We start from the raw sequence: 11800 nt of genomic DNA, 5'->3' as shown, positions 1-11800 counted from the left end.
CCTTCATCTAAAAACCAGAAAGGCTTGTGTCTTCAGGTGGGCACTTGACTGACTTCTCTGTGCTTATAGACTCCTTCCAAAGCCAGAAGAAGATAGATAACATTTGGATGTAGTCTTAAAACAAAAGTCAACACTCATATCTTGGGGGACAGATGAAGAAAATGGAAATGGAAGAAGTTTAACCTTTGAGGCACTTATGAACTAGAAGGCATTGAGTGGCAGGTCCTGGACACCCGGGAATTCTCAGAAGAGGATGGCTCATGACAAGAGGAGTGGGGAGCTGATACCTAGCTGAAAATTGCTCAGGAATGCACAAATTAGGATTGATATTTGGAAACCCAATTTCTGTATTTCCCATTGTTTCTCTTTTCTTATAATAAGAAGTCTATCTTTCCACCTATTTTTATTTAATCAAGACATAGTGAGTTTAATGAGTTTTGATTCTCTCAGTCAGGAAGACCCGTCAATATTTGATAGGCAAGCAGAAAAAGGCACTAAAAGAGACCTATTGAAATATTTTAGTCACTTTCAAAAATCCAAAGACGGGTTCTTTTTTGCAAAGCTTTATTCTCTTGTTATGAATTCCTCTCTTTCTGAATTGTCTTTTGTGATTACTCAAAGATCAAGCAGCTTGTACAAAGTACACGAGTCAGTTTTATGGATCATGCAGGGTAGCCTGCTGCCTTGCCTCCATTGTTGTCAAGCTGAAATTATGTTGTTAAAATTTTTAGCTGGCTACTTATTTACAATGTAAACAAATGGTTGCTGGTATCAAACTATTTTTTTTAAAATATATTTTATTGATTTTTTAAAGAGAGGAAGGGAGAGAGATAGAGAGTTAGAAACATCGATGAGAGAGAAACATCGATCAGCTGCCTCCTGCACATCTCCTACTGGGGACGTTCCCGCAACCCAGGTACATGCCCTTGACCGGAATCGAACCTGGGACCCTTCAGTCCGCAGGCCGACGCTCTATCCACTGAGCCAAACCGGTTTTGGCTCAAACTATTTTTGAATAGAGGATTTCTGTGCATTCCTTTGGCTAAAACGACATCCTTAAAAAAGGATACACAATAGTTGAGGTTTTATCAGATACATGAAAATTTAACTTGAGTTGTGATTTTTGGCATAATAAAAGGTAAAGCAAAGTTTTTGAGAGATATGAGCTATTTCATTGTGTCAGTCAACAGATACATACATGATTAAAATAACGTCATGATCTTCATAGATGTGGTTTCACTAGATGTAAAATAATACATTTACTTCATATAATTAGAAATTTGCTTTTCTGAGTTCTCCTTTGTAAGAAAACATTTTGCTTTATTTTTTCCAGCTTTATGAAGGAATAATTGACAAATTAAAATTGTGTCTATTTAAGGAACATAGCAGACATTAAATCTGTGAGCATATTTCCTGACCAAAAAAACCCCCATACAAACAGAAAGATAATCAACCAAACCACGTTAGTGGACATCCTGTGGTTGCCTTCTTAGCATCTGTTGGGGTTCTTCCCTCATCCTGATAGCACCTAGACTTTGGGGAACCCACTCTTCCCTGTTGGAGAGTCATGTGCTTTGGGTGATGTGGACCCTCCCTCTAGCTCTAAAAGTAGGCTTCAATTGCATAAACCCATTGATGAGTTTTTTTGAGAGTTCAAGGAAATCCCTAGTAAATGGAACCTCTTCCTGGCCTAGGTTCTGAACAACTTGAAAGATAAAGCAAAGAGTAAATATGAAGGTCCCAAAGAGCACTTTTATTGTCATTGAGGCCAAGATAGGGCATGTGGCTCAGATTTGTTAATTAAGTGGACTTACTAATACTCAACACCAAATTATGCAGATTTAAACACCCATCATAGGCTCCCAAAAGGAAGGGCAGAGCTGAACTGAGCGTTCTGTTAGTCTTGACAAAATTGCCATATCAGATGAGAGGCTAGAGTAACAGTAACTGAGTAACATTAGGAATGAGAAAGAAGCATTCTTCATAACAAACACCATCTTGCCACAATGATTGGTTCAGGGATGGCTAGTAACCCAGGCCTAGGCCAATCAGTCATTGAAAAATTTCCTAGCCTCAGAGACTGGTTAGTATTGCACCAATCAGAATGAAGTGTAAGTTTTTGATACTGGGAAGGAGCCTTTGAGAGATGACCTCTTGTAATAATCACTTTCCTTCCATGAGGGAAGTCAGCCTGAGAATGAAGCTAATGTGAAGGAGATCAGACCTGTGAAAATCAGGAAAATACAGAGTTAGAGTCTGATCAAAATTAGCCTGAAATATTCCCCAGGCTTTTTCAGCTAATTGAGCCAATAAATTCTCTTTATTTTTTAAGCCAGTTTGAATTAGATTTTCTGTTAGTATAACCAAAATTATCCCAACTGATACTTGTATATCTCTTTTCTTTTAAAACTGGACACAAATCTTATCATTTCTAAGGCTTCTATAATTGATTCTCTGTATATTTATATTATAGCTGTCTCCTGACAGTTTTAAATTACTGTAGACTACATAATTTTTGTATACTAAATTTTGTATAATTTTCTGTATAATATAATTTTGCACTTAGTTATAACTTATTAGTGTTTTCATAGTATATTTTTTCATTCTTTTTTTCTTTCAATCTATTTGTGTCTTTATGTTTACACTGTGTTTTATAAACACCATTTAGTTGAGTCTTATCCTTAAAATCTAGTGCAATAATTTCCATTGGAGTGTTATGTCATTTATATCAAAGTAGAGGCCCGGTGCATGAAATTCTTGCACTGGAGCTGGGAGGGGGATTCCCCTCAGACCAGCCTGTGCCCTCTTGCACTTCGGGAGCCCTCAGGGGATGTCCAACTGATAATCAGACATCCTTAGCGCTGCTGTGGAAGCGGCTCCCGCCACCGCCTCTGTGCTCACCAGCTGTGAGCCTGGCTTTTGGTTGAGTGGCGCCCCCCCTGTGGGAGTGCACTGACCACCGGGGGGCAGCTCCTGTGTTGAGCATCTGCCCCCTGGTGGTCAGTATGCATCATAGCCGACCAGTCATTCTGCCATTTGGTCGATTTGCATATTAGCCTTTTATTATATAGGATTATTATATAGGATTAGCTGCTGGTATGGTTGGTTCAATGGTTGCTATTTTTTAACATCTCATCTGTTCTTTATTTCTGTGTCTTTCCTTTCCTGACTTTTAAATAAACTTAACTAAATATTATTTAATATTCCATTTTTTTCCCTATTGGCTTTCTAGTAATACCTCTTGGTGTTCTTTTGAGTGGCTACTAGTCTAAAGATTGAAATATGCATTCTGAACTTATCCTTATTATACCATTTCATAAACAGTGTGAGAAACTTACGATAGTATAGTTTCATTTATTACCCTTCTGCTACCATTGTTATATATTTTTTCTCATCTATAACACATTGCCATTATATTTGCTAGTAAATAATTGTCTAAAGAAAATGTTTAAAAAGAATATTTTATATTTGTTCACATCTTTCCTCTTTCAAGGATTTCTGCAGATTCAGGCTTCCATTTGGCGTCATGTCCTTTCAGCCTGAAAAACTTCGTTTAGTATCTCTCCATAGTACAGGTCTTCAAGGGACAAATTCACTGTTCCTGTTTTTATTTTGCTTTCATTTTTAAAGGATATTTTCACAAGGTGTAGAATTCTAGCTTGACAGGTTTATTTCCAGATGTCATTCTACTGTATTCTGGCTTCCATATTTTTTCTGATGAGAAGTCAACCAACATTCTTATGTTTGTCCTCCTAAACATAATTGTCCCTTTCCCCAAATCTGGCTACTTTTAAGATATCTCTATGTATAGTTTCATAGTTTTTAAAAAATATTTATTGATCTTAGTGTTTACTGAGATTCTTGGATATATGGGTTAATTTCTTTCATGAATTTTGGCCATTATATCTTCAACTTTTTCTTGCCCCAGTCTCTCCTTTGTTCCTAGATTCCAGCTTCCTAAGTGCTGGATTATTTAATGTTGTACCATAGGTCTCTGACTCTTTGTTGGGTTTTTGTTTCTTCTTCACAATTTTATTCTTTCTTCAGTTTGGATAATTTCTATTGACTTACGTTGGGGTCACTTATTTTTTTCCCTTGTGATATCTGTCTGCTATTAAGCTCATCCAATGATTTATTTGTTTTAGACGTTGTAATTTTTTTTTCAAGTTTTCTTTTTCAAGTCTCTATGTTTGTGCTGAAATTCTCCATCTCTTTGCTCATTTTACCTATCTTTTTATCTAATATTGTTAACGTATTTATAATAGTTATTTTTTAATTTTTTGACTGCTAATTCCAACACATGGACTGTCTGCTTTTATTATTTTTTTCTCTTGGTTATGGGTCATATTTTTACACTTTTCCACATAGCTTGTCATTTCTTATTTTAAACAATTTGTTTGTGTTTGTTTATAAGTAATATTTATCCCTAGAAAAAACAATTCCCTTTCCTCTATCAGGAAGCTAGGTTGTGGGGCTGATCTCTTCAGTCTAATGCAGCGGTTCTCAACCTGTGGGTCATGAACCCTTTGAGGGTCGAACGACCTTTTCACAGGGGTTGTCTAAGACCATTGGAAAACACATATATAATTACATATTGTTTTTGTGATTAATTACTATGCTTTAATTATGTTCAATTTGTAACAATGAAAATACATCCTGTATATCAGATATTTACATTATGATTCATAACAGTAGCAAAATTACAGTTATGAAGTAGCAACGAAAATAATTTTATGGTTGGTGGTCACCACAACATGAGGAACTGTATTAAAGGGTTGTGGCATTAGGATTGTCATTTTAGTTAATGTCAACCCAATTTACTTCTGGTATCAGGTATCTCAAACATGATCAGATCCTTCCCTTCAGCAGGACTTTTTGAAATCTAAGCACCACGAACAATACGATCTCTATGCTTTCTAATCCAGTCATTGGTTTCTTGTGCCACCAGGGTCAAGCAGGTAATTTAAATATATGAAATCATCCAGATAGGGACTATCGTGATCTGGAGGACAGGGGAAGGCGCAAATAAACTCTATCCTAGTGGTACCAAGTGAAGATTTGATTCTAGGTTATTGGATCCTCTTCTTTTTCCTAAAATAATCCCGAAATTCAGATTCTTTTGTAAAATTTCCCAATATTTCATATTTACAAATAATTCAAAATTCTTTCAAAGCATAGTTACAGTCCTAACAAAATATATCTGTTAGCTTAATTCAGTCCATGGATCACCAGTTCTCAGTCCCCAGTGTGGCTCAGCTTCCTCATATTAGATAAGAAATCTAAGGTCTCAAAGTACTTAACCTTAGTTCAGCAAAAAGGACTTTCTGAACTTAAAAAATTTTTAATTTTAGAAGTTAAAAATGTTTTAAATTTAGTTATCAGTTTACTATAAGGCCTTTGCACCAGAGATTTTGCAAAGTGAGAAAGATCTAGAAGCTGCTCATGTAATCATTTATGGCACCATCAACTTTGGAGAGTAGTTATATTTAAATTTAGATTTTTCCACTATGAAAACAGATATGTTAGTAGTAGTTCCAGATAATTAAGAAAATAAACAAAATTTTAAAACCCTCCATCATACTAGTTTTTATCTATAACCATATACCAGTTTTGTCATATATTCCCTGAGAAACAACTATTTCCCCCACAAGTGACTTCTGAGGGAATGGGATCTATCTGATAATAAGATTATGAGTATGTATTCCTGGCAAGTTTTGTTGTATTTCACATTGACTTCTTTTTTCATCTCTTCATACTAAAATCTTATTTGCTATTTATAGAGACCTACATACTTGATTGGAATGACAAAGAAAGGACTACTACTATTTCTCCTGCAAGCCATTTTAATATTTCTATTTCTCTAGATGAAGTTTCTCTAAGTAAACATGACTATGGGTACTGGGGTGCTTCATTTTATAACGAAAGCCTAAAAGTAATTCCTTGTCTTGTATTCCTCTTCACATACATACATGTATTTATCCTTCCTGCACCACACACAGAATCACAGTCCTGCAACTGACTGAAGTGAATATGTTTTATGATGTATTTATTTTTCTCTCCAAACTCTGAGAGAAAAACTGGCTAGAAGCCCATGGCCATTAAGAACTCATTGCTTGCCAAGCAGCTACTATTATTTGTTCAAAACACATTCATAGAATTGCTACTGCAACAACTTGGAAAGTAATTTAAAATCACACCATCATTTTCCATCCTCCAGCAACTTTACATTTCAATGCCTCACTGAACATTTCAGGAATAATCAACAGGACTCAGATCTTTTTTAACTTGCAGGCTACACGTTTGAATGGTAGAGATGTAATGTCTTGGGAGGTTTGACTAAACTCCCTTTTCTTCTTCTGCTCCTAAGTGTAGGCATTTTCTAACTTTCCCCTCTTTCTTGTTTTTCTTTCTTTTTACAAAAAAAATATTTTTTTTCTATTGATTTCAGAGAGGAAGGGAGAGGAAGGGATAGAAACATCAATGATGAGAATCATTGATCAGCTGCCTCCTGCACGCCCCCTACTGGAGATTGAGCCTGAAACCTGGGGCATGTGCCTTGACCGGGAATGAACCATGACCTGATTCATAGGTTGTCGCTCAACCACCGAGCAACACCCACTGGGCTCTGTCTTGTTTTTCACTTTTTTCCTCAGAGCTCTCACTTCTCCCATCAGATCAATGGTCCCTTTTATAAGGATAATTTGCATCTCTAACATCTTTTTGTGAGTGTGGTAAAATAACACAACATCAAATTTAACCACACTAACCATTTTTATTTTTTATTTATTTAAATATATTTTATTGATTTTTTACAGAGAAGAAGGGAGAGGGATAGAGAGTTAGAAACATCTATGAGAGAGAAACATTGATCAGTTGCCTCCTGCACACCCCCTACTGGGGATGTGTCCGCAACCAAGGTATGTGCCCTTGACCTGAATCATACCCGAGACCCTTGAGTCCGCAGGCCGACGCTCTATCCACTGAGCCAAACCGGTTAGGGCAACACACTAACCATTTTTAAACATATAGGTCAGTGGCATTAAGTACATTCTTATTGTTGTGCAACCATCACCACCATCCATCTCCAGAAACAATAATTCTCCACCCCTCCCTCCACGCAGCCCTCGCAACCACCATTCTACTCTCTTATGAATTTGACTCCTCTGGGACCTCACACAGTATTTGTCCTTTTGTGACTGACTTATTTAACATAATGTCACCAAGGTTCATCCACGTTGTAGCATGTGTCAGAATTTCATTCCTTTTAAAGGCTAAATAATATTCCATTGTATGTATAGACTACCTTCTATTTAGCTGTTCATCCATTGATGGACATTAAATTGTTTGTGACTAATGCTACTATAAACATGGGTGTAACTATCTATTCTGAAGCACTGTGACCTCAGTGCCATCTCCACATTTCCAACTGTTGCTGGACATGTTCACTTAGCTGTGCTATGGCTGATCCTTCCCAAAGGAAACTCCATGACCACAGCAACCCAGGCTTAACATATACAATATATCTTTTATTTTTCATCCATTTTTAGCATCACTACCTAAACTTAGGCCCTTTCTATTTTTAACTCTAATTAGTTAATTAATGAATTCCATTAAGCATGCTGTGTGTTTTCTGCCCCAGCATCTTAGCTATGCCATTCTCTACACCTGAGCCCTTCTTCACCTCTGCACCTTTCACTATCCCCCCTTGACACCTTCATGTGCACTCCAGCCCACACTAACTTCTCCCTTTCCTGGATCTCTTTAGCAAATATTATAAATCACTTTTAGTCTGTTGGGGTCCAGCCCCAGCAGGTCCAGGGGTCCCCAAAGGTGTGGACGGAGTCGGCGAAGAAGGAATGACACGGAGACAGCGTTTAGCTGATCAGCATAGCAAGGTTCTCCAGCCAAGTTCTAGCCCGGATCTCCAGTCAGGTTCTGTCGCCAGGTTCTAGTCAGGTTCTCTTGCCAGGTTCTATCCAGGTTCTGTAGCCAGGTTCTCCAGGTTCTCCTGCCATGTTCTGTCTAGGTTCTCCAGCCAAGTTCTGTAGCCAGGTTCTGTCCAGGATCTTTTGCCATGTTCTCTCCCTAGGTTCTGTCTCTAGGTTCTGTCTCTAGGTTCTGTCTCTAGGTTCTTCAGCCAGGTTCTCTCGCTTGGTTCTGTTTCTAGGTTTTGTTTCTAGGTTCTGTCTTCTGTTGTCTTGTTACATCTGTATTTATACCAGTTGATTTTAATCCTGTCAATTTCTATTCCAAAGGTTAGGGCGTTGTTTCTTATCTCCATTCAAGGGAGTAAAGATTATGTAGCTTAAGCGTGATTGTTCTTAGTTAAAGTGATTAACTACCGGCCTGGCACTTAGTTAAGGGGTTTTATTCCCTCCCTAACTTCAGGGAAAAATTCCTACCTGGGGAAACAACCTTTCTCGGAGAGGTGACCTTGGTTAAAACACATAGCGCCAAGAAGGGGAGCAAACATATTAAGAACAGTATGCCATATACGCCAGGTCCCTTGAAACATATGCTGTGCAGATGTTTCTTCTCTGCAGCGACTGTGTCACGCAGCAAGGATGGACCGGCTCCCGGCATTAGTCCTTAGTAATTAACTGTCTTGGAATTATTTATCCACTTCCCTGTGTCTTAGTTCCATAACTGGAGTGTACATCTTGTATTTTAGTTGTAATACCAGTTTGTTCCTGGGAGCATGACCGTGCAGCTTCCCTAACTCTTTCATTTTCTGGATTGTACATCTTGGAAGGTAAAGACTGCATCATTTACTTATCCTTTCTTTGGTAACTGAGTATTTACTGTTTTTAGCCCTGAGCTAGGGTTACAAACTGGCATGGGGCATGCGCCCTCCTTTTAAAATACTCCCATTTTAATGGGGATGTAGCACTAGAGCACATCATTATAATGCCGTATGAAATGGTTTCAGAGGAGCCCTGGACAGAGCTCACTTTACCTAGGGGAACTGAAGAGGGCTTACGTATCTTGACATTTCCGCATTGACAAATGGCCCACTGAAAATCACAGCAGTTCCTTCCATGTGATAATTCATGGTTTTCACAATTGATTTTTCTGTCTCTGTAGAGAAGCCGTTAGCCTTTTCATGCATTTGCAGGATCCACACATATGTTTTAAACTACTGATTGTTGGGAAAAATAGTCTGGGCCTCAGGAATTAGAATGACAACCCTCACTCCCAATTCCACTTTATGATGGATACATATAACTGCCCCTCCCTCAAAGACAGTGCCCCAGGGTCAGGGAAGTGTCAGGATACATGGGTTACGTCCCAGGAGCCTGGATAATTGATTTGGAAAGTACAGATGGCACTCATTTCTCAAGAGAAGGCATGGTAAAAATTTGAGAGATTATATCATTTTCAATGATGGTAGGAAACTGATATTTTCACTTCTCTTGTTATGAAGCCCATATCCAAAAGCCTGATCAATATAGCTGATTTAACGGGTTAAAGAAGGGAAAACCTTTTCTTGCCTCTGATAGGCCAGTCTTAGTTAAAGGTCAACACTGGGAGCTGAGAATGTAATCAACACACCCATCTCAGCTACAGGGGCTGAAAGTGTTGGGGAGAGGGTAATATTTCCAGAGAGAAAAGAGCAACACCATCACTCCCAGGAGAATGAATGGGTACCTGGCAAGTTAAAAGAACCAATATTCACTTTATCTCACTTTTCACTCGGTATAATAAGGGAAGGGGGACTGGACAGGCAGAGAGGACCAACCCAGCATTGTCTGGTTCTAAGGATTGATTGGACCAAGTACTATATCTACTGTCCACTTCTCTGGTTCTCTTGATCGTATCACAAGTTAGAATTCTTACAAATCCCTAGAAAAGCTGCTCCTTACAATGAGTATACAGAATTTTAGTACACTATTGTTTAAATGTTGAAAAGGGTTTCTTTCTTTTTCTCTCATTGCATGTTGGCTTTTCACAGTGTGCAATTTTGCTGCATTTATAATCATTATGTATTTTGTTTTGGGAGAATGCATTTTGTCATTAAAGCTTTTCACACAACTAGAGGAATGATCATCTTCACTATCAATATCCCAGTACAGCCTGCTTTCCCCGCCCCCATTACTTTCAAATAGGTTGCAAAACTCAGACGGATAGCAATTGAAGGGAAAACTAAAACCAATTTGATTTTCTTAATCAAGAAATAATTAATTTGTACATGGCAGCATTAGAGAACTATTAAAAAGACTCCATGCATTCCTTTCACAAAGTCACCATTTAAATCTAGCCCTGTTTGTGGTATAATAATGTAGAGCTTGTGCACAAAGTGACAGTAAACTAATGCAAAGACTTTTCTCATGAATAGGAGAATGAATGTTTTTGTTTTTTTTTAATTTCAAGGAAACTATTTAAAATGCAATCTTTGAAAAATATAATAAAGCCAAATATAAATATTGTGAGCAGATGTTTCTTAAGACGTTTCTGAAATGAATAGTCACCATCTGGAACCATTAACAATGAGAAGGTAAGCAAGCACCTGTTTCTTTTCTTTAAAAAGATTTCATCTTTGTATCAAATTATAAACAAGTACGGCAGTTTCCATAAAAATGCAATAGCCTATTTACCAAACTGTTTAGAAAAATATTGATAAGACTATAGATGGTTTAGAAACTTGTGCTTCTAAAAGGTTTAGTCTGTTTTCAGATTTCTTTGCTTACTCATAATTTTTTAAAGATCAAACTCTTCCAAGTGGGAGCATGTTCTGCATTTTTACAGACATGCACAAAACCTGAATGGACACTAGCATTGCCACCACCAAGGCGTCTATTTGCCCATTACCACATTTTACTAGTAGGTGCTGCACAATATGAGTTGAACCTATAAGCCTGGCAGCCTGAGAACTTGATTGCATTAGGGGCCCCAGTGAATATTCTGTATATTTGTAATATGGTTTTGCAGCAATTTGCACCAAGAGGCAGAGTCTTTTGCTTCATTCTTTGAATCAGGGCTAAACTAGTGACTTGATTTAGCCAATAGAATGCAGAACGAGGGACAGCATCCAGTTCTAAGCCTAGCAGATGTTTTGCACACTTTCATTCTTTCTTGTGGGACCCTGCTACAGACATGTAAATAAGCATGGGCTAGCCTGCCGGAGGACGAGAGACCCCACGGAAGAAAGGCCAGGTATGTCTGTGAAGTTCTCCTAAAGCAGCTTGCAGCCAACCAACTCCCCAGCATGTGAGAGAGCCAGTCCAGATCAGGTTCTTAGCTTTTTGCCTGTAGCAGGAGGGTTTTGGTTTCTTGATACCTAATGATTGACAGTGGGTAATGCAAGCTGTTAAAAGATTTGAAGAACTTCTGGCTGCTGTATTTTTATCTCCTTGAAATACAGGGAGATAGAAACAGTTATAGGGATACAGTTAAAAAAAAAAAAAGAAGGTGCTGGGATTTACAGGTAGATTTCCTTATGCAGGTTGAAGGCTCTAAATAAATGAAACAGAAAAAACATATTGAGTGAGTATAAGGACATGGTTATCTTACTGAAGGACATAATTTATTTTTAATAATTTCATCATTTTTAATATAATTACAAATTAGGCTAATCTCTTGGTTGAAACCCATCCTTCTTACAAGTGAATTCTTTTTTTATTGAATTTATTGGGGTGACATTGGCTAATAAAAACAAATGAATTCTTGTTTCAACAGTTGGTTCCACATATTTATATGCTCTTTTAAAATGAGTCAGTCAGAGAAAGACAAGTATCACATGATCTCACTCATGTGGAATCTAATGAACAAAATAAACTGATGAACAAAATAGATCCAGAGA

Source organism: Myotis yumanensis, unplaced genomic scaffold (assembly GCF_028538775.1).
Source record: "Myotis yumanensis isolate MYYU_CA2020_CCGP unplaced genomic scaffold, mMyoYum1.0.hap1 SCAF_1, whole genome shotgun sequence".
Classification (NCBI taxonomy): domain Eukaryota; kingdom Metazoa; phylum Chordata; class Mammalia; order Chiroptera; family Vespertilionidae; genus Myotis; species Myotis yumanensis.
This window is presented reverse-complemented; position numbering follows the sequence as displayed.